Source organism: Phyllostomus hastatus, unplaced genomic scaffold, assembly GCF_019186645.2.
Source record: "Phyllostomus hastatus isolate PE091 unplaced genomic scaffold, TTU_PhHast_1.1 phas_contig_86, whole genome shotgun sequence".
Taxonomy (NCBI): Eukaryota; Metazoa; Chordata; class Mammalia; order Chiroptera; family Phyllostomidae; genus Phyllostomus; species Phyllostomus hastatus.
Genome location: NW_025333977.1, coordinates 3,203,038 through 3,227,587, shown reverse-complemented (window position 1 = coordinate 3,227,587; position 24,550 = coordinate 3,203,038). Strand labels below are relative to the sequence as shown.

Genomic DNA, 24,550 nt, shown 5'->3' with positions numbered 1-24,550 from the left:
GGCATCGCTTAAAATACTGATCTTTTCAAAGATTATCTTTAAAATTCTTTTAAAAAGGTTAAATTACACATGTTATTTATTGATTAATTGTTTTTGAAATTTTAACATAATTACTTCTATAAATATTTGTTTCATCATCAAAAAGTCCTATTTTTACAATTACTAAAGAATAATATTCAGTTTAGAAAATTATAGGTATTTAAAGGAATAAACGTTGTATTTTTACTTCTAATATTACAATAGCATTTTTAAATATTTATGTTAATACGTCTCTGTTAGTAAAATATTTTAAGTTTAAGGTATGTGTGTGTGTGGGTATAAGTTATGCATATATGTATATATATAGAAAACTAGGTATATATAGTATGATTATATATTACAATACATTCTACACATTTAATAAGAAATAAAAAGTTTAAACAGATGTAATCAATTGTTTAAAAATTTTATTACATAGAAAACTTTGTTCTCACTAACATATTATTAACAGATTTTTCTGTTAGATAATAAGAGACTATTATTAATATTGTATATATTATTTACACTGTTTTAATTCATAAGTTATTTATAATGTATATCAATATAATAATAATGTGGAAATTCTGTTATTGATTTTGATTCCTTCTTAAAAATAACAATACTTTAGGATACTGTTATTCAAAAGTGTGATTCTCAGTCTAGTTTTATATAATCATAAGTGGATGTGAACATTTAAACAGATATCTTATAAAGTTACAATATTGATTATACACACATTGACATATGCACACTTAGGAGATATTTTATTGTTATGACAGTGAATATAAATTCACACTTCTATAAAATGGTGCTACAAATTTTTAATTAATTTATTGTCATGTCTCATTAGGTCATCATTGCTTTTCTATTACAATGGCATTCAAAAGATCTCCTAGTAACAGGAGAGAAATTGGTTCTGCCATTTTCTCACTGTTCACTTCTTTCATTTTAGTATTATCTTTGAACAATGATTTTTATGGGAAAATATTTGTTAAGACTTGTTCATTTTGGAAAGAATATTTCAGTTAAAGCTACATATTTTATTCAAATAGAGTAAGAGAAATTGTAGTCTGTAGCACTACTTCGAAAGCAAAAGACAGGAGAAAGCGACTCGTGGAGCTCTGTACCTAACAATATCTCAAGTGGTCCGCAGACATTATCCTACCACAGCCTCCCTACTGCATATGAGACCAGGCAAGTTTTTATATTTTATATCCACAAGCTTAATCCCTTCCTTAATTTCAAAATAAAATGTAATTAAAAGTGTTATCATTTTCTTTCCATAACCCATAGGATAATTTTGCACGTATCTGAGTATGTCACCTCACAGTAAGCAACTAATCATTTTCACTCCCTGGAAAAATCTTTGCATATCTTACCCCACTACAATTTCAATCACACATTGTGATAAAAAGGGAAAACTTTTGTTAACTCCTAAGTATTGAGTAAAATAGAAAATGTCTAAACTCAAGGAAAGTCTTTTTATATGCATTATAAAAGTGCATGGCTTCTTAAACTCTGGGTTTATGTTTGCTGAAAACTAGCTAAACTTGTGAAGGAAACTTTAAAAATTTTCTGCGGGATTCTAGGAAGAAATAAAATTATTAAATAGGCAATTTTATTTTAAAGTGTGTGCTTGCCTGGGGGGAAAAAATGGAAAGTGTATGCATATTAAAACTGAATCGCATGAAAACTTTTGATCTCTTCCTTGCCAAAAATTCATGACTCGAGATTACATTATACATGAATACCTGCAATATATGCATCCACTCATTTGACTGTATTTTCATAAATCTGCAATCAGACATTTTTAAATGGTACAAGTTTTCGACATCGTATTTTTATGAAATTCCACACAGGCTATTTTACTCTTTGTATGGAAAAGAAAAATAGTAAGAAGTATCTTGCCAAAAGGGTTAAGCATTTTTATGGCATTTTTAAAGAAACTTTTCATAAAATATCCGGAGGTCTGTTTATATGTATGGAACTTACATATACTGATATGCATGTCCTTTTTTCCTTCAAGAAAATAATTACTTTTTAAACAAAACTCAAAGATATTTTATGAAATATATTTTCCTTAAGGACACTGAAAGAAATATGTAGCTTTACCTCTTGACTCAGTAGTGCAGTTCTCTATGTTTCCCATTGGTATAGCATAAATAAGTTTCTAAAACAATTCGTGTTGGAGGAAATGATGAAGAGCTTAAAGAACAAAAGGAAAATATAGCCATCAAACTAACACTAAATACATTATTCATTATTATATTAAGTAAAAATTCATAGGTATTACCTTTTGTTACTGAAATGTTAAAATAGAAAGTAGTCTTTTTGAAAGTGCTGAAATTTATTGTAACATCATGGGAAACAGAGAAAACACTATTGAACATCCAGTATAGGGCAGAACCACTGCTAAATGTTTTATAGATGCATCTAATTTGATCTTTCCAGCAGTCATGCAGTGAAGATAATGTTAATTCCACTTTTATCAGAAGGAAGATTTAGTCATCAAGGAACTTAAAACTTGCATGTGAAATACTGAAAATTTAGAAATGTCTGACCTCAAACTGCTTGCTTACTGCAATGATAAAGCAAGACTGGAATTACTTGGTCTTTATGCAAAATAACTCTGATGGTATTCTGGTCACTGTGTTCCAGGGTTGCTCGACCTCAGAGCTGTTGACATTTCCTACAGCTTTGTTGTAGGCCTCTGCCTGTGCACTGGAGTATGTTTAACTACATCCCAGCCTTCTTCTTTTTTCTTGCTTTCTTTTTTAATAGATGCCAAGAGCATACCCACACCCAATGCAACTGTAACAAACAAAAATGTCCCTTGACATTGCAAAATGTTCCCAGTGGGCCACATTTGCCCCTGGGGAAACCCACTGAAAGTAGAATATTTTAAGAGTCAGGGCACTTTGTGCTGCCTATGTTCTACCATTCTCTCTACTGTGTACATATACACACACACACTAAAAAGAGCAGAAATCAAACAAAGCAACAATGTAATGGTCAACTGCATGATAATAGAAAACAAACAAAAAACAGGACATGAATCTACCTGCATACATTGTGAAACAATAATCATAATACAATTTCTTTTCTGGGAGAGTGAACAGAAAAACTTCAGCAGAAGAGAAAATAAACCAAAAAATATTTGAACATTGTCCCCTAGACAGGACCATTGATACCACACTAAATTTTGTTTTAAATCTCAAAATTTTGTCTTAAATCTTTATATGTGGAGAGACTATATAAAGGGTTAATGATGTTAAACCCCAAAGTGTCACGCTGCTGTATCTAGGATGGAGTCACTATCACCAGTCTACTAAATAACCCATCCAAGCTAAATCTATGCAAAATCATTTTGTGTCTTATCTTAATGGTAAATTAATAAATAATAATAGGCAATACCCACAGCTTCTCAAAATGCTTTATAATATTCTGGCCAAGTGGCTAATTTTGAATCCCATTTGATGACTTGTTGCCTCGTCAGGACAGTTTAAGGGTCTGTATATCCAGTTACCTCTGGGCTATAACCGCGACTTTGTTCAACACTTTACTTGAGAAAAATCTCTAGTCTGCATCAAGGGCAAAAGAGAGTTCTCAAGGGCTCACAATGAGAACACTATAGTAGGATACAAAACTTGTAGAAAGAAGAGTAAATATGGAAGTCAAAAGTTCACTTTCTCTGTTGCTTATTTCTGTTTCTCTCAAGGCGGCTATAAATCCGGCAGAACCAATGAAGATTTTAAGGCAAACACTGCTTCCAGCATCTTTTGGGAAAAAAGACAATGGGATCATCAAACTCCGATGACGGCCAGACCACACAGGAGTTAGATCCTTATTGCTGACTCGCTACAGGTTCAGGAAGACTCCATGCTGCCAAATGTCACTTTTGTGATCAATAATTCTAATGCTGACTCTCAATTTTGAAAACTGAAATAAAAAACAAATGTTTGTGGAAACTAGATCTATCCACCAGGACACAGAAGGAAGTTAGCTACTAGATGAGGCCGAGAGAAAATAGATGTTATTTTCTATGTGGAATTTGTTGAATTTATAATCCTCTATAAGTTTTCCAGTGCATTTTTCTTTTTCTTTCCCTTTCCATGTCATTTATCTTACACATACTTTCTTTCACTTATTCAGTCAAACTATGGAGTTGAAGAAGTTTTAGTTACAATCAAAACCTGCATCTTTTCTTCTCCTGCTTTTTCTCTCTCTACAGAATTCCCTTTCCACTGCCACTCTGGAACTACGACCGGGTAAAAATTCCCACTAAAAATTCCCAACTAAACATGGGTATCTATCCCACTGAAGAAGCAGTCTTCTCAGTACAACTTGGGTCCACAGGGGAAAATGGCCCTAACTTGCTGAACCCAAGATATACTAAGGCAGATGGTCTACAGCTGGTCTTAAGGCACATTGATCTCCCCTTCTTGAACACAGCTCTCAAGAAAGAGCTAGACACTTACTCAAATCACCTTCACACAGAAGGTGGAGGAAAAAATAAAAGAAATGAATACACACACACACACATACTCACTCTCTCACACACATTAAAACACAAAACAAAACAAAACAAAACAAAACAAAAAGCTATGGCAGAGATACACATCAGAGGCCCAGGAGTTAATTACAGCAGCTGCAAGGTGTCTGCAATGCACCCCAGGAGGTCGTCATTGCCTGTTCCTAAAGCCTTTCACCTGAAGAACAGATTAATGGAGGCATTCTTGGTGATTCCCACACATCTGCAGACATTTACCTCAGTCTTTTTGTTGGTGGTGGAAACCAGGCTCTTCCACAGGGTAGCAAGGAAAGCATTCCAGGGACCCACACATGAAAGATTGCAGTCTAGAAGGTTGGTTTATTAGTGTGGAAGGCTGCTCCACTGTTTCTTCGCCATTCTTCTTGCCAGGGGAAAATAAGGGCCACGAGTAGAGTCAAAGTCCAGAGATTCTGTGCCATATTAAAGTTCAGTCTAGTCCAGCACCTGCAGAGTTTAGCTCATGTTCCCAGCTGCAACCTGTTTCTGTGCTGAGGTATGCAGGCTCCCATCTGGAGCCTGTGTGGAGTGTACATGTGGCAATTGGCCACGAGGCTGTTGTAGCCGTAGCCATATGACTAGGGAGAGAGGACATACAAATGCATGGGGTGAGTGAGTTAAAAGGTAGGAGGGATGGGAGAGAGAGGGAGAGGGTTATTCTTTGTTCCCCTAGAATTGTATTAGCTTGGGTTTAAAATAGACCACATGCTTTTTCAAAAGAATCAATCAATTTACCAAGCTTTTGCAGGCATTTTATAGATTTTCAATTCCTTAGTTAGACAGGTAGACCTTGAAGGTCTTGCACCTTCTGCTGCACCCCACAACAATCCAGTGACAGAGGGGGGAAGGAATGAATAGTAATCCCCTTGGTGGAGTAATGCTATGATCCCCTGGAGTATAAAGCTACAGATTCCTTGCTAAGCGAACAGGCTTACGCTCCTTATTTTGTTAAGCTCAATGTCTAATTCCATTTGTTCCCCTTCTTATTAATTATTAGCTAATTACCTACAATAACATCTTCATCTCATTCTCTCTAATGCCTTTCTCAGCCACTTCACCTGAGTCTACTGCAGCCATGGTCAGAAATGCTGCGCCTCCAAAATCCCTTTCAAAGCCTCTTGCTCTCTGACTACAGCCATAATGCTAAGACCTCTCACTCTCATAAGAACCTCAGGTCCACTATTCTGTCATCACTCACCCCATCATTCTGCAATAAACTCACCTTGATTTTATGGTTCACAACCTTCAATAACACTCCTGAACATACACAACAAACTAGTGCTTATCAAATGGTGTGACAAAAGACATGGTAGTAGCTATCAATGCTGACGATACTATTGTTTATAATTTATTGTGGGTCAATATTTTTATAAAATAAAAATTAATTATTAAAATTAAATTTAAAAATCTCCAGACATACAAGACACATGGCACTGATTTGTTATCCTTAATTTCAACAGATGGAATATTATTAATTTGCAGTAACATTGAATAAAATATTACTCCCATTTTCTGTATTTTTCTCACCATAAACTGGAAACAAACTCTTTGTGAACCAAAACCAGTTTGTGGGTCACAGTTTGAATGACGTTGTATTACTTCTTTTCACTCTTCATTGTTTTTTGTTTCACTTTTTTCTACTCATCTGGCAAATCCCAATACCAGATGGATGTTTTTTCCCTGTGCTTCCAAAAATAATTGGTGGGCATTTCATTGTGAATATCAGTCTCTTCACCTGTTTTGGTCCCATCTTTCTGTACCTTCCAAGAAATCTTACACTATCAACCTTTCCCCCTAAGTCTTTAACTTGTCACAATCAGTTAGAGTCTTCTCACACTTTTACTTTCACTTGTTCACATGCTGTTATTTTATTATTTCACATAATAAGTTTTCCCTAAACTACTTATTTTCTATCACCCCATCTCTCTCTTCCCCTTCATGACCAAACTTCTTAAAAATGTGTTTTCTCCTTCTACATCTTTACTTAACCCTAATTCCTCAGCTCTGTCTTACTCTCTTCTTATCACTCAACCAAAACAATTTTTTTCTAAGGTATCTAAAGTTTCCATTTTGATAAACTCTATGCACTTTTAGTAGTATGTAGTTCAAGTGGTTTCATCTTTCTAAGAACTATTGTTACCACTGAATTCTCTAACAACTTACTGACTTAGCTCTTTTAATTTTATCTCTTTGCAAAAGCATTCACATTTATCTGGGTTATTAAATGTTAGATTTTCTTCTAATATTTTAGGCCATTTTTTTACTCTATCAAGAGTTTAATCCCTTTTTACAAATTATGACAGTTTATAAACATTTGATGGAAGATTCAAATCCAACTTGAACCACAAAGTTTGTGTTTGGTTCACCTTTATCAAAGTATCATACTGAAGTTGGTGGCTGATGGATGAAAGGTGCTTCCCCGTCTTTCACAGGTGAACCTAGAGTCAGGCTCATCACTTGACTCTCTAGGACATAGTTTACTCATCTTACGGTTTCTGCTGTGAACAAAATACAGATTGAAACAAAAACAGATGAGCAAAAACAACCCCTGACCTACAGAGGGGAAAAAAGGCTCTTTGAACTGTAGTTGAATTTCCCCAGAGAGCTACTCGAAAGTAAAGACATTTTCTGACATACTGAAGACCTTCTAGGAAGTTGTACCTGCCTTCAATTTTTGTGTTGTTCACAGACCTTTTTTGCCATTCCAAGCATACAAAAAGCAGAGAAACATTTCAGTTAATAGGGTCTATTTTATAAATACGGTAGTGAAATTTTTGATTTCTACATGTTATTTTTTAATGTCTGTTAAAGCTCATGAAACAATATTTGCTTTAAGAGAAAGTTTATTATCCTTTGTTTAGCTAAGGCAAATTATGTTTTGACTCATCCTATGTGTGTAGTTGAAGAATTCAAGTGCTAATCTTTTTTCCTTTGGACTGGCAGTATGACACTCAAATATAAAATCTAGAAACCTATAATAAACAAAACTGAACTCAACTGCTGATTTCACTTGTTCATACTTTCTATAGCAGTCACTATGGTGCCCACATCCAGTGGTACATAATTAGTCCTAACTCCTACAAGGCTTTATGTCATCATTAACCAAATAGAGAAATATTTTATATCTGTAATTGCAGCCCCCTGATCAAGATAAAGAGATGATTAGTCATTCAGGGATAAGAGATTTCTTGTGGTGAAGTGGAGTGAGGTTAATCATGGCAAATTCCAGCCCTGGCATCCAGATCATAGCACAGGACTGGCTCCTGAGGTAGAAAGCAGAGAGCACAGCCCTAACTGAGTTTATGATATGTGTACCTGAGTTCACTGTCCATGGAGGTTATGACTCAGGATTCAGTGTGGGAACCTGTGTGAACAAGTCAAAGAATCATCATGGAATGCCATCAGGATATACAGGCTTCAGTGAAATGCAACTTCATGTGGTATAGGTGGTAGAAGGGCCTGGCCCAGTGCTGGAAACTCAGAAGTTGTTGGCTGAGTTAGACGCTGAGAGGGCCAGCTCTGCTGCCCCCAACCACCGGGAGTGGGCCTTGTGTAGAGGATCCTCTGGGGTAATGGTTCTCAGATTTAAGTTTGTATCACAAATAATGGGTCTGCTTCCTTAAAATCCAGCAAAACTATCATTCAGAATGGAAGGGCAGATAAAGTGCTTCCCAGATAAGGTAAAGTTAAAGGATTTCATCATCTCCAAGCCCTTATTATATGACATGTTAAAGGGACTTATCTAAGAAAAAGAAGATGATCAAAAATACGAACAGTGAAATGACAACAAACTTACAACTGTCAACCAATGAACCTAAAAACAAAAATAAAAATTAAGCAAATGATTAGAACAGGAACAGAATCACAGAAATGGAAATCACATGGAGGGTTTTCAGCAGGGAGGCATAGTGGTAGGTTGGAGGAAAAGGGAATGCAAAGCATGACTGGTAGGTGCAAAATAAGACCGGGGCAGGTTAAGAATAGTATAGGAAATGAAGAAGACCAAGAACTTGCACGTACCACCCATGGATATGAACTAAGGAGGGAGGAAATGCTGGTGGAAGAGGGCGGTGTAGGGTGGAGGAGAATAGAGGGGAGAAAAAAAAATAGAACGACGATAATAGCCTAATCAATAAAATATATTACAAAATAAAATGCAGCTTTCCTGACCCAATCTTAGAGATTCTGATTCAGTCTGGAGTGAGCCCAGGCACCTTTATTTTACCAAAACTCCAGGGTAATTTTAAGGGAGATTTGTAATGAAAAAGCATGGCTTAGGAAATAAATATGAGTTAAGAGAAGTTATAGAGACTATCTCCAACCTGGCGAGAAGAGCCATAACAAATATATGACCTAATAAAATAGTTCTTGAGGGCAAAAATGGGAAGACAGAATTCACAGTTACAACCTCCCTTCACTCAGCCTATAAAATGGAGGTATCTGTAATCTCTATATTATGATGCCTTCAGTTTTCAGAGAGTTTGAAGAAATTGCTAATAATTCTTTAAAATTTTTCACTTCAATTTATTGTAACAAACAAATTATGTGCAAGAAAGTCAGAGGCAAGGAATTTGATTTTCAACTGGAAAAAAAATAGGTTCGAACCCCAGTTCCGTTCCTTAGTGACTATAACACAATTTTCATGCTATTTAACTGTTCCACATGTCAGATTCCTTAGTGGTAAAATAGAAATATTATATCTGAAGCAAAATGTAACCAAAGACACTGAAATAGAGAACAGACTGACAGTGACCAGAGGGGAGAGAAGAGGGAATTTCAGGGGAGAATGGGAAGGGGTTTACACTAACAAATTTAAAGGACACATGGACAAAAACTAGGGGGAGGGTGGTAATGGGAGGGAAGTGGGGAGGGTTGGGTGGGTGGGCTGGAATGGGAGTAAAAGGGAGAAAACTGTACTTGAACAATGATTAAAATAAAATAAAAAAAGAAATATCTGTTGAAAATAATTAATGCAAGAATTAAATTGGTAGCATATGCACAAGTTTCTAGTGCTATGCATGCCTATAGAAGAACACTCTCTCCAAATTTTAATGGACTGATGAATGAATGAAAATATTTTTGGGTGGGAGAGATGTCTTTTGTAGAATTAAAGGTTGACCAATTTGTTATGCAAACTTTCAAGTTAGTGTCAAACATGATGAAAAATTCTTCATTAATTTTGATTACTGAATTTTTTACTTTTTATTCTGCTTGCATTTTTACCCCATAGAATCAGCAGTGAACTTTACCCTGCTTTGCTCTGATATTCTACATACTTTTGGTGTATGTCACTAAATACACAGTTTAAACATCGGTAGAACTTAACAGGTTTTAGATCTAACAGTTCTTAACTATATGGGAAAATTATTCCTTTATAGGTCCTGAATTTTGAATATTCTTCCCATCTTCTTCAGTACTTTTTGAATCTCCAGAGTATGGACTGCAAGTAATCCCACTGAAGTTGCCAGCTACCTGGGCTGTCTTCCATGTTAACCCTTCCTCTGGCCTCATTTACAAGCACCGCTGTCTCCTCGTGATTCCACTGGGAGTGAGGCAGAACTGGCATCTTCCTTGTCACATTCTATTTGTTTCCCAGCACACATTGCAGCTTACATTACCCTCAATTTCTGTGGAGCTGTTTTTGAAGTACAGATCCAGGCACTGTTGAAGGGCATTAGGCCCTCCAAACCGGACAAAGATAAACAGAGCTGACAAAAGGACGAGCATAGCGAAGGTGACTTTCCAATCCATTACAGGCACTCCATTCTGCGGAGACCCCCGAGTTTTCTCCAGAAGCAGGACAAATAGTGTAACTTAGAGGTAGACGCTACTTTTCTATTTAAAACCTCACATATGTGATTTGATATTCATGCCAACACTGTGTCATTGGTATTAACTTAATTCTCACTTTGGAGATGTGGAAAACTGAGGTTCAGAGACGTTTTAAAAATTGCCCAAAGTCACACAGCTTGTTGATTGCACTGCACCACCTAATGTGAAATTCCAAGATCATACAGAGTCTCCTAACAGCAGGGCCCTAAAGTAAATGAATAAGTAAAGAGAAGGAAACATCACTTGGGTGTTCAGTCACAAACTATCTCTTCAAGATCTGGTTGCAGGAAATCAATAGGTTGAAAATTCAATACTAATGAAATGGCCCCTGGCCTTTCTTTCACCTATCAATTCTTGAGTTGGCCGTTACCGCAGAAAACAGCTGTAGGCACTTGGCCTTGAAATCCATACAATTAAAATGCCATAATACCTAATCTTTAATCTTTAACAAAATCTGTGTACTTAGTTCTCAGTCATGTCACAAAATTAATGTTTAATGGTACTTATCCCCCCAAATCAAGAACTCAATATATGCTTCTATTTGGTAGGCGTATTAATTTATAGCATTTGCTGTGCCCACTGGGTGGATTTCCCTTCACCATGTCTTTTAGGGCTACTCCTGAGGGGGCTGTAGTGAGGCGGTACTGAATTTATGATTAGCATAAATGCAGCTCCCGCTGTGAACAAAGCCCTTACTGTTTCTTCTTTCATCAATTAACCATAGGAACCTTGCAAGAAGCCACAGATGTGAACAGATGGGGAGACACAAGTGCAAATATGGAGATAACATTGTAGTCTTGGCCCCTGTATATGTAGTATTCTTGTATCTTTTGGATATTTTCATGCCCAAATATTAATCCAGTGTACAATGGATTTCCATTGTATCCTAAGAGCACTTAGAAATGGAAGAGAAGAAAGACTGTAATAAGATTTTCCATGAACTAAGTACTTACGCTACAAAACTTTAAAGAAAAACAAGTAAAGGTATGAATTATTGCATGGAGCGTGCTTTCTTAAAGGCATCATAAACAATGATCCGGGACAGGCATACAGAAGCTGCATCAATTTTTCTCCCATCTGACCCCACCCATCTGTTCAAACGATGCTATGAGTTATCTCTGAGCTACCCAGCACCTCTCCTAAAGCCAAAGAAATGACAGTCCCTAAGAATTTAAGATACTGCATAATGTATCAACTAAATATGAGAGAAAACACATTGTGTGTGTGCGTGCTGAAACATAGATAAACCAATTATCTCTGGGTTGCTGTTGGAGTCTGTAACACTTTAGGATATTCCAGTTTGTCCAGCTTAACCCCTGTCTGGGTCTCCTGGATGTCTGGAATCCAAATCACTGATTTAATAATTCTGACTCCTGTTTTTGCAGAGGGGCAGTTTCATCCAGCGCTCCAGACATTCATTGCTTAGGGTTCAGACTTGGTTGTCCATCTTGATTCTTTGGTTCTCCATCTTATTTTTATGAATCTTCATCTTTGTTTGTTCTTGCTTGCATGAAATTGCTAGGATAACCTGAAATTACCTGAAACTTTACCTGGAAATTTTACCTGCCTTGATATTTATACTCGAAGCTCCATGTCTTGAACTACTTTCCAGATTAGATGACTATCTTAACATCTTAACTGGATATGCTAAATCCCTGGTCTCTAATTGATGGCCCTCTCAAAGATGCCCAGTTCTGATCTCCCTTTTCCACCCCTTCCTTAGCTCCCTCTGTGATCCCCACACATCAAGCTTTAGCCCCCTTTGTTTTACATGCTCCATGCAGATGGCGCTAACCAGGTGGTACACCCTAATCTGACACATTTGGGTACAACAGGCCAAGAACCCAAACAACTGTACTGAGTTGGAAATAAGAAACAGAATATCAAAAGTGATATATTTGTTAAGGATTTTATTTTATTTTTTAGAGAGGGAAAGGGAGAGAGAAAGAGAGGGAGAGAAACATCAATGTGTGGTTGCCTCTCACGTGCCCCCACATTGAGGACCTGGTCCGCAATCCAAGCATGTGCTCTAGACCAGGAATCAAACCAGCGACCCCCAGATTCTCGGACCAGCGCTCAACTACTGAGCCACACCAACCAGGGCAAAAAGTAATTTTTTTAATCCACTATTGATATCCAAAGGGTTTTGAAGATGAAAGTACTATTCTTTATAAGTTCTAAAATCAATTTGAATAGCAAGCTGATATTTCTGAAAAATATCTGTACCATAATCATCCTACATAAATGTCTATACTTACAAGAGGAAACAATCAATCACATTAAAGAGTCCTAAAATCTTCAAGTCTATTTGGGTTACTAAAACCAATTGAACAATTAACAAATTAAACAATGTTAAAATCCTCTCATGGTTTCTTACCCATATGATCAAAGTTGTTCCTTATAAAATATATTTAAATCATTATGGCCACTGTCATTGGCATTTAACTCACGCAGACAGCTCTCTCTTCAACATAGATTCTGATTCCTTTTCCTTTTCCATTTTATGCTCCTTTACCTTCATTAAAGGTATTTCCCTTAGAGCATGGTATATATTATCTCCCTGAAATATTTTTCTTCCTAGTTCTTATGTACCAATAATATTCATAGTTTTACTATGATATTCATTTGTCTTTATTGTTTTCTATTTCCACCTTACTCCTGCCATTTTTCTTGTACTTACTTTGATTTGTGTTTCAGTGTATTTCTTTCCTGAAATCAAATAGACCCCATCTGATGAATCTGAAGCTGTTACAGAATTCATGTATTTGGTTACCAAGCTTTCTTTTAGCATCTTTGTCCCAAGCCTGTCTCTAGGGCACACATCCCATTGAGCTTCTTTGCTAAAGACAAGCTCATTCCTTCCTGCTGCACTAACAAGTAATCTGTCCGTAACCCCATCAAATGTCTCACCCGGACCTCACTTAGAATGCATAGTCGCAGTGTGAGTCTTTTCATTGCCTGCAGAGTAATACAGTGAGAGGCAGCTTCTGTGGTGACTATGCCAGCTCTTTAGTAAATGGCACGCAAGGATAAGGAGGACATCTTGTTTTCTGATGAAACAGTTTTTCCTCTCTTTTTTCCTACAATATACTGTGTAACACTATGGGAAGAAGTCATTGTATGTCTAATACAGTCAATACATAATTAAACACATGAGGCCAAAAATGAGGCTTTACAAAGAACATAGGTTTTACAACAGAAGGAGGGAGATATTTCAAAACAGTGAACAAAGCCTTGTGTCCTGCAGGGACACACAACTGGCAACCATATTAAAAAACTGTGAAAGGCAGGAGAAAGTTGTTCCTGCTATTATATATAAGGTGTTTCACTTCTGATGCCGTTTATAACAAACCCTGGGGGAATGGCATAATTATTCCATTTTGCAGATGAAACTCAGAACTGGAAAGAGACTCATCAAGTAACAGGTGGAAACTGGATTCAAACAAAGTCTGTAAAAACCAAAGCACTTTGTGTCTTTAAACTGTGAATAAAATTACCATTGCATCTTTTTGAAAGCAAAATGCAAGTATTCCTTAGGGATTTCATACAAATCAGCAAGGTTTCTAAAGCTTAAAATCACAAGGCATAGATTTCATAGATACAATCTTAATATATATTTATACATGTATGTATATAATATACATATATACCATATATCCTTCTATAATTATATATATCAGTTACATATGCGCACATTTATGTTAATATTGTTTTTGAGAACTATGCCTTATAATTTAAACTAGTAGAAACTTTGCTTATTATGCACTAAAGCATATAGTTCTTACTGTTTCCTGATATGTAGTCTTATTCAGTAAACACATTTTTCCTCAATCTAACTATAAGATATATTTAATTTGATTAAATTAAAACTTAATTTTGAGTAGTTTACTATTATGATTTTGTGGATATGATTCTTTGCTACTTGCTTTTTATGTAGTATTTTTAGCTATTTATGTTATCTCCCTTCAAGTGGTGAGTCATACATATTTCAAACTAACACAGCAGTAAATATAAAGTTACGTCATGGGAGGAAATGTAAGTGATTAAAATAAGGAAATAATCAAGAAACTTACATATGTGTGGTACCCCTCTGTATTGTGGGTGTTCTGTGTTATCCATAGACTTAATTTAACATTTTTAAAAAGGAATTGTAAAAAAATTTTTGAAACAGTATTTTGAAAATTTTCGCTCCTATAGTGTTAATTATTTAAACCTAACATACTCAATAAGAAATCAACAAAGAAACAACAAAATACAATGTACTCTTATATAGTTCACCAGTTTTATCAATATCTACACCTATGTATATAATGTATAGCTATACTTATACCTGCATTCATCTTTATGCTAATACCTATACTTTCAAAAAAGGAGAAAACAATAGCTAATGATAAGCTATTGGAGCCAAATGATAATAGATGAATCTGGATAACATTCTTATTCTTACATTTTTTAACCCTCAAATTATTCACAAATAAACAACTTCTCTCTCTCAACACTACTCCAGCAATTATTCCCCCCTCTCCATGTGCATCATCGGTTTTTATTTCTCTACTGACTGTTTAAAAAACTTCCAATACTCTCCCTCTCCCTCTAGCTATAGTCTATACTTGTTGTTTGCATTTATTTACTCTCATTCTACTTAAAACATTAGCCCGAACTTAAAATAACTAGTAATTAATACTAAGCTCCCGATCTTTCTTTTTAAACCACCTCTGCCAACTCTCTTCCCCTCTAATTAATGGAACCAAATGATCCTATTTTGTCAAATCCCTGCACATATATGGTTTCTCTCTTTTTCTCACAAAGCACATCATCTATCAACAAACCTTATTATTTCTAAGATCAAAATATATCCAGATCCTTGACTTCTCAACTTCTCCACCGCAATCTTTCTGATGCAACCCCCCTCCCTTGGGTTAATTCAATAGCCTTCTAAGTGGTCTCATAAACTCCACTGGAATTTATTCTCAGCAAAGTTTCCAGGGCAATTATTTTAAATAGAAAGCCATAACAGTATCTGCAGTGGTTCACTTGGGAAGCAGCAAAGTCCTTACAAAAGCCTACAAAGCCCTTTATGATATGTTCATCTCCCTAGGTCTCTTCCTCGATGCATCAAATCTTGACCCCTGGAGTCCTCTGCTGCAGCTGCCTCACTGTTCTCCAAATATATGAGCATGCCCCTGCCTCTGTGCTTTTGGATTTCTTTGACACTTTCTGAAATTCTCTCTCCCTAAAGATCTGCATGAATGCCCTCTTTAGGTCTTTACTCGAATATCATCTTTGTGGTGACAGAGTTTGCATTCAGGACCACTGCATCTCACAGCCCAGGCTCTCTCTACTTTGCTTATACCAAGTTTTTTCTTCTTTTTCTCATAATACTCCAAGGCAGGCTCCACGTTTATGTGCATATTTGTTTATACCAGTTTGTCCATTTAGGAGGTAAGCTCTCTGTGGGCAAGGACTTCGTGGTTAGTCTCAAACAGCCACTGGCTCATTAGAATTGAGCAGTAAATACATCTGCAGTGGATAATTGAGCCCTTTTCAAAAACTATTGTCCAGGTTGTCTTTTCTGATGATTCAAATTGATGAGCAACTGTACATTTATTGTATAGTTGATTAAAAGAACATCCACATACTACACAAAAGTGGATATGTCATAGTAAATATATTTTCCTTACAAAACTTAAAGCTTCCCCTCTCAAGCACATGCTCCAGATATTAGCTCCAAGTGAAAGTAAACGTAGGTTCCTGTTGGGTCTCTCCAGCTACCCTGTGTTAAACATTCTCTTCTGCCTTCTGGGGCCTTCCCCTTATGTGCCCCTTAGATAAGACCCCCATCTAGGTGACCGAAAACCTGTTGTTTTGATTTAAATTGACCAGTCTGGCTTTAGTCCGGGAACCCCTAAGAACCCCACCTGCAGACCCTAATAAAGGCAGGTGCAGCAGGTCCTGCCGTGCTCTTTGCCTGCACCCTGCCTTCACCTCCGTGTGTGGCTCATTGAGGTAGGCCCTGTACCTCCTCCAGAGTCTCCGAGGGCTGATCTCCTCTCCCTCACTGGCCCTCGCAGTCTTTGGTGAACAGTGGTGGCTCACCGTAGAACGCCTCTGGGGTACGCTTAACGAGTGTTCATTTGAAAAAGTTACAGCACCTCGATGTAATCTTACTTAAAATGATTTTTAACACAATTTCTGAAATTGATATAAATAATTAAAATTTATACAAATGAAACTAATTCAGCCCCATATTCTATAATCTATACTTGAAATCCAAGAAGTGCCAGATTATATGTAGCCAGGCAAGGAAAATAATTTTTTTTCAAGTCCCTTCAGTTTTAAATTTGGCATATAATAAATATGGCCTTAGAGAAGTGAATTTTCAAAATTATTATCATAAAATTACTGTGATTTCTGTTTTTGTAAAAAACAGAAAGTCCATGGGGTCTATATAAAAATGCCATTTATAGGAAAATATTGAGTAGTTCAGACACTGTTTTTCTACCTTTTCTCTCTCGCTCTCACACTTCTTCACCCATTTTCAATATAAACTCCACTGTTTTTTTTTTAATTTTTCATTTATACAGTTATCTCTGAACCTATTCTGCTAGCCTGATAATCTCCACTTTCTTTTGTAGTGCATTCACTTTACTCCCATTCAGCTATCTGGTTTTCATGCTCAAATCCTCTGAAGTGAATGATCTTTTCATATTTTAGGACATAGTATTTTACCAGTGCATTCACAACCAAAATTTAAATGTTTCATCTTACAATAAGTCCATAATACTGTAAGGGCCCAGATAATTTCCCATTTATTATTTCATATTTCTTTAAGATATTAATCACCAAAATGTCTACTCCTCCCAGCTTTCTCTAGTAGTTTTTTTATTGCAATTTATTTATTAACTTGCTATTGGCTGTAAATTCATTTTATATTGTTTTCACAGAAGGGGCAAGGAGGAACAAAGATGTAATGGCATTTAAAGACAGTAAAATTAGTTGGTTACTAAGGGAGACAGAGAAGGAATATAAAAGAAACAGTCTACTTATTTTTTATAGTATCATGTTTAGACCTGAAGGTGACAGCTTCCACTCATACAACTTATTAGTTATCACCTTGGCAGTCTGATTTCACAAGTTTTTCTTTAGTTCTGTTACTTACAGATTGAAGTGTAAGGAGAACTTTAAAATGCACAACAACATTAAAAAACAAGATTAATTAGCGCTCTGTCTGTGTGACACATCCAGGTTATTTGTGTGCTTGGTGTCATACAACTCTGAAAACTGTAGAAAACTATAAACAATAAAAATGAGTTTCACCCACGGAAATGCTAAGCAGTTGTGCCCAGTAGAATGCAATTGATTATTGTTTTGTGGGGAGACCATTTTTTGCATAACTTGCAAACTCATTTCAGCATTCTCTCACTGCATAGAAATGTGTGAATCTTTTAAATTTTTTTGCATTAGTAGTAACATCTTATATGTTTCCTTATAAATTTGTGAATTAAACAAAATCACTGAAATATTTATTTTATATCTGTATGAGATTCATGATTATGCTCTCTTTTTAAAGTTATCCTTTAATAATGAAAAGAAGGTAATGCATTGCCTAACATTGAGACAGTTGCTTTGGCCTAAGGAAACATGTTAAGCAAGCACAATTTATAACTTCCTCCTTAATTCTGTTATTAGTTGTTTTCTTTTTTCCCCTGGTATTCTTTACTCCATGCCAAAGGTAAGCAAAACTTATCTCAATAACTGTTAGAGAGAACAACTTCAATCACTTTCAACATTTTGAGGGTGTGGGTGTATGTGTTAGATGTCACTAGAATTATTAGGAGAGATGAAAGAGTATTTTGTAAAAAAATTTCAATTACTCAAAGCTAATAAAACCTCAGTCAATCCTTATTTGCACCCCCCCCAAAAAAATTGAAATCATTCTAAGGATTCATTTCCTTTCTTATCCCTTCCACAAAGCTCAGCCCAAGAATTTTCTTGTATTCACCACCATCAAATCATGTAGCTACCTTGTTCAGCCAGAAAACTTGGAGCCAGCCCCATCTCCAGATTTTGGAGGCTGCTTGCCTCCCTTTGAGAGCTTATATAAGCATCTCCCAACAAAGATGCCATGCTCCTCATAGTGCTAGAATCCATCATAGTTTTGTTTATAGCAATTAACTTTTTACAGATTTATTCTTAGTTTTTATGACATGCCCTCCATTATTCACATAAATAGCATTTATTGCAGCAGCTACATGAATACGTGTCATTCAGCCAAGTTTAAAGACAGGACTTAACTTCCCACATCAATAGAATGGTTGTCAAACTAATATTTCACATTTGTATTTTTCATAAGGATATTTACATTGATGTTTTACATAGAAGTCAATAAAACACTTCCACTCGTGGATGAAGGATGTCACTAAGAAATCATCCTGTCAGCAGGTGGGCCCAGGGATGTCCTCAGACATCTGCTGGAGCTTGCTAAACAGGGCTGGGACCCGGTATTCACACAAAGGAGAGTGGAAATGCGGGTGCAGGACAAATCCAGGCTTGAGGAGCTCAGAGCTCAGATGAAGAAATGTCAGCCCCGGGGCCAGATTCACTGCTAAGTCTCACTGCTCACTTCTTGCTCAATCTCTTCATGAGACGTTGAGTTCAAGTTTCTCTTTGCTACAAGTTCCTATTACAGCCATGGAAAATCTGAACCTGTTTCTTTCTTTCTTTTTAGTTTAGTTTGCCTTTTTCCTTCCTTCTTAAACTGACAAAGGCAATCTAAATACTCTCAAATCTATCAGTTTATCTTTTTGGATATACTAAAATTGCAGTTACATAAATTTTCATATATTCTTCAGTCTAAATGGAGCTCCAAATAAATCATTTTAAGTATCAACATTTCTGCTGTGAGAGATTCTGCAAAGTTGTATGTTAAGTTGGCAAACACTTAAAAGTATCTGAAATGATCATAAGTTATGGAGCCTGAAGGAAAACTCTTTTTAGAAGTTATTCTTTCTACTGTCACGTCCTGAAAGATGAAGAATAATGTTCTTTCTTGTTTTCTCACCAGGAGCAAAGAAATAATCTTTGTTTCTTAGAAATCCTATAAATTTTATTTCCTTAATTTTTTATGTCTCTCTATTCTTTACACACAAAAATATCTTTTGTCGCCTGTATGTGACATTCATTTTCATTGCGACCCATTTTCCTGAATTCTACAGATAACATATGAATTATGACCAAGAACAATGAAAAACAAAGAAAAACATTATTTTTCAAAAACACATCATTCATCACTGAAAAAAATAAAATAGAAAGTTTAAAGTTAGCTTTTCTGCCAGGTTTTTTAGTTGCTAAATACTCTCCCATTGTTCCCGGACTTTCTGGCCTCCTTGACTTCAATTTCTCTTTGAATTCAGTCCACCCTCTAACAATGCCAAAGTTACCTTCAATGTGAATTAGTTTATCTCACATTCCAGAATCATCCCCACAGACTCTGTAACACTGATAGGCTAAAGGTACCACCACTTCACATGGGCTGTTTGTGAAACATTTCATCAGTTCTCCTTTTTGTTGCTGCCTGGGAGGCCACCTACTCCTGTTTATTCTCCAGCTCCTCCCCAGCCCCATCTCCTTGCAGGGGTGTCCAACCTCTGGGTGTCTCTGGGCCACACTGGGAAAAAAAAGAGTTGTCCAGGACCACACATTAAATATGCAAACACCAGCAAAAAAAAACTGATGAGCAAAAGAAAAAAAAAAGGTTTTAAGTAAATTATGATTTTGTGTTGGGGCATATTCATAGCCAGCCTGGGCCACAGGTTGGACACCCTTGCTTAGAGCTATAATTGTGGAAGGCATATTCTCCACAATCCTGATTCCTTGGCCTATACTTCTCCTTCTACACCTTTCCGTGGAGATCTCAAATTCTCCCAGGCTGTTGTTAATACCCACAGGTGACATCTGGAGCACTAAGCGCTTGCCCAAATGCCACTTCTGTGGTTTTCATGATCTGTCCACTATCATCACATGAGTGCTCTAACAACACCTCATAGTACTCCTGTTCGAAGGAAAGCCATTTATTCATGGGCCCTTCCCATTCAGTATCTTAATCCTTCAGTCTTATAATTATTGTAGAATTGTGCAATTGGAAGAAATTTTAAAGATCATCCAAATCATTTCACAGGATGCTTAAATTTACTCTATAAAGTTGACCCCTAGTCAATGCCTCTGTGAACTCAGCAATTGTAAGAAAAGTTCTGTATTTATAGATTTTTCCCAGGAGAAGATCACTAGCTTTGTCACGCAGGATTGTGAAAACCAATGGCACAGACTTGTCTTTTTCTCTTTTCCTCACTACTTTTTCTATTTTGGCTTATTTCCAAACTCTGTCAATTCAGTCTCTCCAGTAGGCGTCAATTACTTCTCTACCTTTTACACCATCCCCAATTTGGGCCACACTCCTGGATCTCTCTCCCCCTGTGCTGGGGCTGCAAGCTTTCAGGTACAAGACAGGAGAAAGAAACTCTGATAGTGGATTTCAAGGAAACAATCTAAGACTAGAAACAGAGTAGTTCATGTACCTTTCTTCCTTGTTGTGTTAGTTTCTCCTTGTAATAAAGTCCCAATAACTTCAGTCTTACAATATAACAAAACACATTTATTATGTTACACTTTTAGGGGTCACAAGTTCTAAATTCCATATGTGTTTCTTCCAGAGGCTCTAGGGGACCATTCATTTGCTTGGCTTTTCCAGCTTCTAGAAAGTGCCTACATTCCTTGGTTCATAGGTTATTCCTCCATCCTCACAGCCAGTAGTGTGACATCTTCAAATATCCAAGTATCTCTTTTTCTCCTTTTTTCTCCTCCTCCACCTCCTTCTTCTTTGTTTCTCTCCTCTTCTACTCCTCCTTCTTTCTTTCTCTCCTTCCTGCTTCTTCTCCTTCTCTCTCTCCTGCTGATCAAGGCTTAGTTGGTGAAATGTGCTGTGAACAAGTGCTCTGATCTGAACTAATGCTGAAGCCTGGGGTTGTGTCTAAGTGGGCCCCATGGTTCACTCCTGGTGGTTTAGATTTCATCTTTCTGGATGTCCTCTGGTCTAACTGTGGTCTAATGGCAGTGTTATAGTATCTTCTGGTTCCAAATAGATTATATTCCCTGTAGTATTTAGGTTTTGTTTATTTGTTTTCATATTATTTCCTTCTGTTTCAACCTTTCTCTTATATTTAGGGGCAGATTTCTAAAAGCTAGACTTTTGGCAAAGCCTTTACAAGGGATACAGATGCTTCATCAGCACCTCTGTCCCTGGTATTCTCCCAATCATGACGTCTTTTATGCATCTGCTCGTTTAAACCTTTTTAATGAAGTGTTCAATGCTAATCTCCTTCTTAAGAATACTTCAGGGTTTCCCACAGCCAAACAAATATATAAACAGCCAGTCATTGAATTCGGGACCCTCCATGTGAGGTCTGTCCTCAAAACTAATTTTAGGGACTTAACTTCCATTCCTTTCTACTCATGACTAAGTTATCTCTCAAAAGGGAGATATCAAAGCATATTAAACTCTGCCTGTCATTTGGTTTGTATTTTCAAAGGAACCACTTGAAAACTGTGTAAAATCAATTGTACGAGGTTAAAAATCACTGCACCTGGAAACTTGGTCTCCTCATTAGGCATAATCTCTGTTAATGAAGTTTAATAAGCCGGCCATAAATAACCCAAAGTGTTGAGGTGGTCACATTTTGCTCAGGCTATGGCAAAGGGGAACGTACATGGATTAGCTCGTGCATGAAAACCTTCATCAGCGACTGGCCCCTCGCGTACTCACTGTGGCAGCCAGGTGAGAGGTAGGCCAATGCCATCATAGCATAGCAACCAGAAAAATGCCTTCAGATCCTCAAGAATAGCCTAAATTGCTCTCCAGGTGCTATTTTAACTGTGGTCTAAGTTCTTACAGTCACATTTTGCAACTTGTCACTCCTACAAATAATCCAGCTTCCTGGAAATTGTCAATGTTTCAAACAGTGAAGGGAAGGTAGACACTTCTATAATATGTCTCTTGGACAAGAGCTGGTATAGGAGATCAAATTATTTGTCTTATCTTCGTAAATTCTCCTATAGGCAATATAGCTATAAATAAAAACATTGGGTTTATTTTTTTTTCTTTCACACTATTCACAGATCATAGTACAAATTGCCAACGAGTCCTTTATGTCTTTATTTCTACTCACTGGTACAACCAGAATGGAACCTGAGAGAGTAACTGTAGAGGTTTCGCCGCCCCTGCTATTCATCAAAACGCCTGCCTGGGAAAAAGAAGCATTGCCACGAGAAATAATGCTTCTGTTTTTCAGACCTCCACTGTGAGAAAATACCCAGAGTTCACAAAATGCACACAATACGAATTAGCGGTTTCTCTGGTGCCTCCTATTCAACAAATTAATAAGCATTCAGGGGAGTTTATAAGTGTCCTTGGAAAAATAAATGGAGGTTGGTGACTTTTGCAGAAAATATCCTGTGACAGGAAATGTCATTTAGTTAAAAAATAGTATTCGGTGACTGGGCTTAGGTATACATTTATTCTAAACCAATTTAAAATACTTATTTAAATCTGGGGTAAGTGTGATAGGCTATGCAGGAATAAAAAATGTCTACCAGGGGTATCCACCCTGCAGCCCGTGGGCCATATATAGCCCAGGACGGTTATGAATGTGGCCCAACACAAAACTGTAAATTTACTTAAAATATTTTTTTTGGCTCATCAGTTTTTGTTAGTGTTTGTGTATTTAATGTGTGGCCCAGGGCAACTCTTCTTCCAGTGTGGCCCAGAGATGCCAAAAGCTTGGACACCACTGGTCTCTTCTCTAATGTAACAAAAGCCCTTTATAGAATCACTGCACCAATTATGTGAAATTGAAATCCTCTTTGAGGTTCTACAAACATAGTAGGAGAGGAAGGAAGAAGAGAAAGAAGACGTGAAGAACTTAAAGTGCCATCTTAAATGACATATGTCATTTAATATGTGACTTGCTTTATTAACTATATATGCCAACAAAATCTAATAAGAATTATGCAGAAATTATTGTCTGTGTGATTAACTACTAAAAGGTTTCATTTGCTATGATCACAGCCAAAGATGGGCTCCGACAATTATTCTTTCATTTTATTCTTACCCATATGTGAGTCAACAGAGAATTACTCAGAGAGATAAATAAAAGGTTTCCTGTCCCAACACTTAGGCTTTGAAATTCATTGTAATTTTTTTTGTCTGATCACTGAGCAATAATAAATATTTTGAGGACTTGTACTGGTCTAGATGAGTTTGCTAATAGGCAACAGACATTTATAACCTATGTGAAAGCAATATTCTGATGACATTCCCCAAACTGTGACCAAAAACCCAAAGGAGGACTGTCAGGGAAGGCCTGGACGCATGCGTGGGCTTAGGAGGAACCACCTCAGTCATGGCAACAGCGCCAGATTTCAAGAATGCGGTGCCGTCCTCCAGTTTCTTACCAAAACAGAGATGAATCTTTTTCAGGTTGGCAAACTTGTGTGCAGTGTGAGCTGCTTGAAAACCCAGCACAGGCGACAGCCAGCATGAATTTGGCATAGATGGTTCAGGACAATCCCCGGAGCCACGAAGCCAACTGTTTCCATTGGTGAGTCATTTTCGTGCCACCAGCCACATCGCCACAAAGAAAAGCTTTGACAGACATGTTCTTGACATCAAAGCCCACATTGCTCCCAGGAAGAGCTTTACTTACAATTTCATGATGCAGTTCAATACACTTAAATTCACTTGTAGCATTGTCTGAAGCAAAGGGGACCACCATGCTGGGTTTTGAAAACACCATCTTGCCCTTGACCCATAGGATATTACCGACACAGCCAATTTTGTAGACATCCCAAAGGGGCAGATGGGAGGTACATGAACTGTGAGGAAATTTTAAATTATTTTGAAAAGAGACAAAGAGACTAAAACACTGAATAACTTCAGGATAATTAAACCAGTGAGAGGATTTGTATAGCTCATTTACAATGAAATAAAATAGGAAATAGAGGAAGTAACTATGAACATTTTAATAGAGTGTAATAAATATCAGTTGGGTTGGCTGGTCCATCAACTTCTTAGTTTGTGAAAGGACCAGAACAGATTCA

General features: G+C 36.8%; 1 pseudogene; it reads right to left on the bottom strand.

The window, feature by feature from the left end:
• Positions 1 to 23,739: 23,739 nt before the first annotated feature.
• Positions 23,740 to 24,246, bottom strand: LOC123826930 (annotated as a pseudogene).
• Between the last annotated feature and the right edge of the window lie 304 nt (positions 24,247 to 24,550).